Raw genomic sequence first — 6000 nt, 5'->3', positions numbered from 1 at the left:
CGCAACCCCCTCGGTTTTGGTTTTTGAGGAAAAGAAATGGCGCAGTATCTGTCTCGCATATCTCGGCAGACACCTGAACCGCACCGTAAGGAAAAGGGAGGAAAATGGGACTGGAAGAAGAAAGAGAGAAAGAGGTGCCGTAGTGGAGGGCTCCGTAATAATTTCCGCCACCTGGGGATCTATGACGTGCACTGACATCGCACAGGACACGGACGAAAAATCAATTTGCGTTTTTTGAAAATTGAAAATATGTTTTGGGAAAAGGAAAGAGGCAGTAATTGTCTCAGTTGTTAATAATAGTTAACCTATTATTATTACTGTTATTAGTGTAGACCTCCTTAATTACTAAGAGGCACGTAGCTCACCGTAATTAATATCCATACGAGCTTTTCGAATTTCGAAAATGCTGTTACCCATGGGGCTGTGGCCCAACAAATTCTGGCTATTTCGACGAGTTACGTGCACTGGAGAAGTTGCTTTGCCTGCAAGTTTTATGAAAGCGCATGTTGCCAAAATTTGTTGGGCCACAGCCCCATGGGTAACCGCGCTTTCGAAATTCTAAAAACTGATATGGTTCAGGTGTCTGCCGAGATATGTGAGACAGATACTGCGCCACTTCTTTTCACCAAAAACCAATTTACCAATTTTCTGATATGGATATTACTTGCGGTTGGCTACATGCCTTTCAATAATTCGGAGCCTAGCGGCAGTGGCACTGATTAGATAAACCCGCCGCGGTGGCTCAGTGGTTACGGCGCTCGGCTGCTGGCCCGAAAGACACGGGTTCGATCCCGGCCGCGGCAGCTGAATTTCGATGGAGGCGAAATTCTAAAGGACTGCGTGCTGTGCGATGTCAGTGCACGTTAAAGAACTCCAGGTGGTCTAAATTTCCGGAGCCCTTCACTACGGCGTCCCTCATAGCCTGAGTCGCTTTGGGACGTTAAACCCCAATAAACGAAGCAGTGGTTAAAAAGTTACCCATTCAATATTATTTAACCAGCCTGCTAGCTAGCACGTCTTAGCTGTATTCGGATGTACTACACCGCGGACAATTCTATGCCGAAAGAAGCGCTGTTGTAACTCGAAAGATCTATTTTTAAAAATTGAGTAAAGTCTTAGGTGAAACACTATGTATTCAGGAGCAACAGCCCGTCCACTTTGGCTGCTCGTATTATAAACATCGCGTTATGGTCGGTGCGCGACCCAGTGCATTGGAACCTGCAAAGGTTTGCCATCCTCGGCACGCTCAGCGGAAAACAGGTTCCCCGCATCCAGGAAGGAAGGAAGCCGGCAGCTACGCCTCCCTCCTCCTCTTCTCCCTTCCCATCAGCGTCGGCTTCTCTGCAAAACCATGAGCGTTGCGGCTCGCGCACTGCAAAGCGGCCTGCTTGATTTGTGGGCTGTCCAAGAGAAACGCTTTGCGAAGACAGCCGCCGCTGGTGCACGGCTGGTCCGGGAGTGTACGTGGCCGCCTGCAGACTGCGCAGCATACTGAGGCACGCTGTGAGAGCTATTCTCGCTGATCTGTGCATTTAAGAGGATAGGCAGCGATTAGACTACGGTTTGCGTATAGGTGGGACGACCGCGCCCGTTCATAATGGAACAATGTAGGAAAGACGGCGCGACGATATATCTATACTGTTTTAAGGCGAAAGCCTTTAATGGCTCATTCTCCCGTCCGTCCGTCCGGCGTTACATCCAGCGCCTGGGGTGACTCATCGACGAGCGCAGCTGCCACAAGGCGATGTCGTCTTCGTGGATAGGTGGAGCTGTCGGCGCGGCGGCGTCGAGCGCTCCTCGGTCGACAGCCGGTGTGCGGCAGCTAGTGGAGGAGGATGGCTCCCAAGCGGTGCAGCCGCAACAGACATAGGCAGTCATTGGCAGTCGAAGTAGCGCGACAAAGGCTTTCGCCTAGCGCACTTTAGGCTGCCAAAGTGCCCCCATAGTTTTTATTCCGTCTTTACGTTTCCAGAAATGTCGTTCAAGGGCACCTTGATTAAAAGTAGCTCGAGCAGCTTGGGCCTAGGAACCCGGCCATTTGGCAAACGGCAGTACAAAATGATCAGAGTAAAGGTAATCAGAGTAAAAACGATCCTAGGCTGCCGTCCTAGCACTGCGCCCTCAATCAGCGACGGGTACCAAATAGGTTAACCTACAGCAGGCCAAATCTTCAGCTGGCATGCGTGACGGCCGCGTTTTCCGTGCTCCTGTCGCTTATGACGGAGCAAACTTGTGAAAATATTAAATCTAACCACAGGCTCAGTTAGCCCGTGGTTAATATTGAGCTTTCCGCACTTTTGCTGCGTCGCAAAGCACATAAGCACACAAAAGCGGCCGTCGCGCACGCTAGCTGTAGATATGGCCGTCTGCACGGTGCTTAAAATCGCATTTAAGGCGCGAGATTACAGAATTTCATTGCAGGCTTAAGATATGAGGCGACAATTAAAAAGCAACATTTCTGATAAAACTCAACTTTTCATATCTTGTTTCTTAAAAATTTCGATTCATTCCTCAATAGACTGTAACAAAAACAATGCTTCTAATTAACACCCGTTTACAAAGATCCCGCCAAAGTTGTAACCCCGTGCAGGTTTTGAGAAACCGAAACCAAATGTTTTCCAGTCAAACTCGTAATTTTCGCGTTATTAGTTATTTTTCCTGTTCGTTTTTCAGTTTAGACCTACAATAACTGTTTGTTATCATCTGTGCCTATTTTTGTTTGTGTTTAGAACTAAATCGCTCACATAAGCAACGCAAGACGTTCAGAACACTTCGAATGGTTATGTCCGAACAACAGCACTGAAGTTTGGTTTGTATTATTGCACCTGTAGCTTCAGAAATGGTAGCAAAGGTTCGCTGGATGTTTTGAAGCACATTACGATTAAACCTGGTCTGCTAACAGAGAAAGCTTGTCTGACAGGTGGCCAGCAGCGTATCTGGAGATCTCTCTCTTGGTGTACCGATGAAAAACGCACACAGAAAAGCTAAGCTGCCACACTAGCCAAATCAAGCAAAGCAAGACTGAAAGGAAGCTTAGATGCAAATACATTGGATTGTAAGCTTCCGGACATGGATTCTGGCATATATAGCTATTCCGAGTCTTCTTTCCCATTTTTCTCGAAACTTACTTTTTTGCCGATCCTCCTCACGCGAGCCCTATTAGCTTTGTCCATGTGAAAAATTTTTCATTGAAAGCTCGTACAGTTGTTTCTTGTACATCCAGCTGTGCAGGGAACAAAGAAAAAATCAAATCACGCAATATTTTTTCACTGCTGCACATTTTTACATTTTTTTTTCTCAAAAGACGCCTAGACAAAGCCATTGTTTTTGGTCATTCCCTTGTTACACAAGGGCAGTTGATGGCATCATAATTATTTTGGTTCATTGCACAGTTCCTGTCTTTATGTGCATAAAAGAAAAGTCAGTTTCACTTCCGGCGAAATAAAGTCATGACTGCTGCCGTCAGATGTACATTTAGTACACTTCAAAAATAAAATAAAACAAATTTTGCTGTCACCTGTTTTGACATTTTGTTTGGGATAAAATCTTTCTTAAGACAGGCCACTCATTTTCTGTTTTGATTTGGTATGAAAAAAGTCGAGAGACACTTCAGGCTGCTTAGGCGTGAGAAGGCGAAAGCCCACCACATCGCATCAGAATTGGCCGCCGCCTTACGTTGCCGTAATTATTCGTCTTCGTCTCTTCGCCGCATCGACTCGACCTGCCTGTGAGTACGCCGTGTGCGACGCTCGACTAGAGTCACTGCATAAGTCTTCTTGTGACTCTACGCTCGACCGGAGACAAGCAGGCAGCTTTGATTGAACACAGCGCTGCTCGCTCCGCACATGTGGCAGCATACTTGGTGCTTTTGAGCTCCTCCTCCCCGTCGCTGTGCCTCTTCTGAGCCGTTAACTTTGCGAAGTTTGCCACGTGGAGCCTTGGAAGTAGATGCAGACGGTTCACTGTCCATCGCACACGATCACACACAACCGGTGGTTATGACTGCTTGATGATGATGTAAGGCTTAAAGGCACATACCCACGGCGGGGGATTGGCCAGGGTGCATGCGCACCGCCAGCGCTGCTTTGATGCTTCTTCGTTCTTCGGCCATTACATTCGGATCCATTCTGATGCCCCGACCTTCGAGAGAGAGAGAGACAAAACGATTATACATTGCTGATAGCGCTTGGGGAGTCCATGGGTAGAGTCCCTAGTCCCGGTCTCCTGCGACGGCCACGGCCGCGGCCGCTTGGGCCCGTTCGGTCAGTGAAAGCTGATCGCCGGTTTCTCTGTTGGAAGCGTTACCTCCCACTGGTCCGGCGTGGCATTGTGTATGACTGGGACTGTAGGGGTGTGTTGGCATCCCCATGTGGTGTGGTATAGTGTGGCCTCCGCACCATGGGCATGCAGGCCTGTATGTAGTGGGGTGTATCTCGTTTAGAATGAATAACCATGGATATGTGTTTGTAGCTGTCTCCAACTTACAGTCTGCTCTTTAGTGAGTTGGCTATGGAGTGGAGAATAGATCCCACCTAGTCCCCTAAGGTGCTCCAGTGTGTCGCCGTACGTCCAGATAACCAACTGGCTCGAATACCAACGCATCAGCCGTCGCTTGGTCAGTATGCCGACCCTCAATGTTTCTACGTGTTCGGCCTTTGCATTCAGATACATTCGTTGCATTCGGTTGCGTTTGGATGCGCCGACTGTCGATGCTTCTTCGTCTTCGGCTGTTTCATTCCGCATGCGCCGCCATCTTTTATGGGTGCCATCGGCAGGTCGCCCACAACCCTATGCGCAGTTGGGCAGCCTGCCACAAAGCAGGCTGCAGGCACACAACGGCTAAACGCGAGGAGTGGCCACTCTAGCGCACGGAAATTAAATATACGGGAAGCTGTAACGAGGAGCTCCTTCCCGCATGCATCATACGCTGTCTGGGGGCACAGCGGAACACGACGGCGCACCAGTATTGACCCTTAATGCGAAGTTAGACTGTATGCCACTCTTTATCACACACCGGCTCCCGCTCTAAAACTTCCAATATTCTCGTTTTCGCCTTTATTCAACCCACGGAACGTTTTTAATAGTTTCGCTTGGCTATTCTCACCCACGCGTGCTTTGTTTTATTTTTATCTATTTTTTTCTTCATAAAATCTTGTCCAGCTGATTAGCCTCCCTATACGCCTCACCAATTTCGCTCAGTCCCACACTTGGCGTTTTTGCCACTAGAGGTCTTGCGAACAGCAGCAACAACGACATTTTGTTCATGACGTGTTCAGCGTTAGAAAAAATAATTGTGTAAACAGCCAACGCTTGTGCTGTCCTCCCCTGCCCTGTTTCCTGTCAAGTCAAATGAAGAAAACTCATGCGGGGCTAGCTGTGGATGGCGTCAAAACGTGTTGTCAGCTGGGGCTCATCTGTCGTTTTCAACGCCTTTTTTTTTTTTTTTTTTTGCTGGAGACTTCGGTGTCGGCGCTAACACATACGATTGCAAGAAAGCAGGATTGCAAGATATCAGATTGCAAGAAAGCAGATGCATCGCATCCATTTTGGAAAGCTGAGCATTGACAAAGACCGGTATATGCTTCAACCTCACTTTTTTCTAGACGAGTTGATCATCAGTGGAAGATCCGAGAGATTAAATGTCGCACAGATGCTTACAAAACCTCGTTCTTTCCACGGACGATCAATGAGTGGAACAGGCTACCAGCCGGCGTCCCTGAGTCCTGCACGGAAGGTTAATTCCGCGCATTCTTATCTGATGTGTGACGTGGCGCGCAGTTGTCTTGCGCGTGTCTTTTTCATTTCATTAGTGTCATTTTATTTGTGGAACGTGGTTGTCTTCCTTCAGTGCATGCTTTTCCTCATCTATTAGTTGTGTGATTGTATTTCTGCTATCATGTGTACTTTCGGCCAAATGAGCAGAAGTTATTGTGTCCCCCCCCCCTGCAATAATGCCCTCGGGCGCTGCAGGTATCTGTAATAAATAAATAAATAAATAAA

This window comes from Amblyomma mixtum, chromosome 6 (genome assembly GCF_055824585.1).
Source record: "Amblyomma mixtum isolate Tamu chromosome 6, ASM5582458v1, whole genome shotgun sequence".
Taxonomy (NCBI): domain Eukaryota; kingdom Metazoa; phylum Arthropoda; class Arachnida; order Ixodida; family Ixodidae; genus Amblyomma; species Amblyomma mixtum.
The sequence above is the reverse complement of the archived record's forward strand: the minus strand, read 5'-3'. Positions refer to the sequence as shown.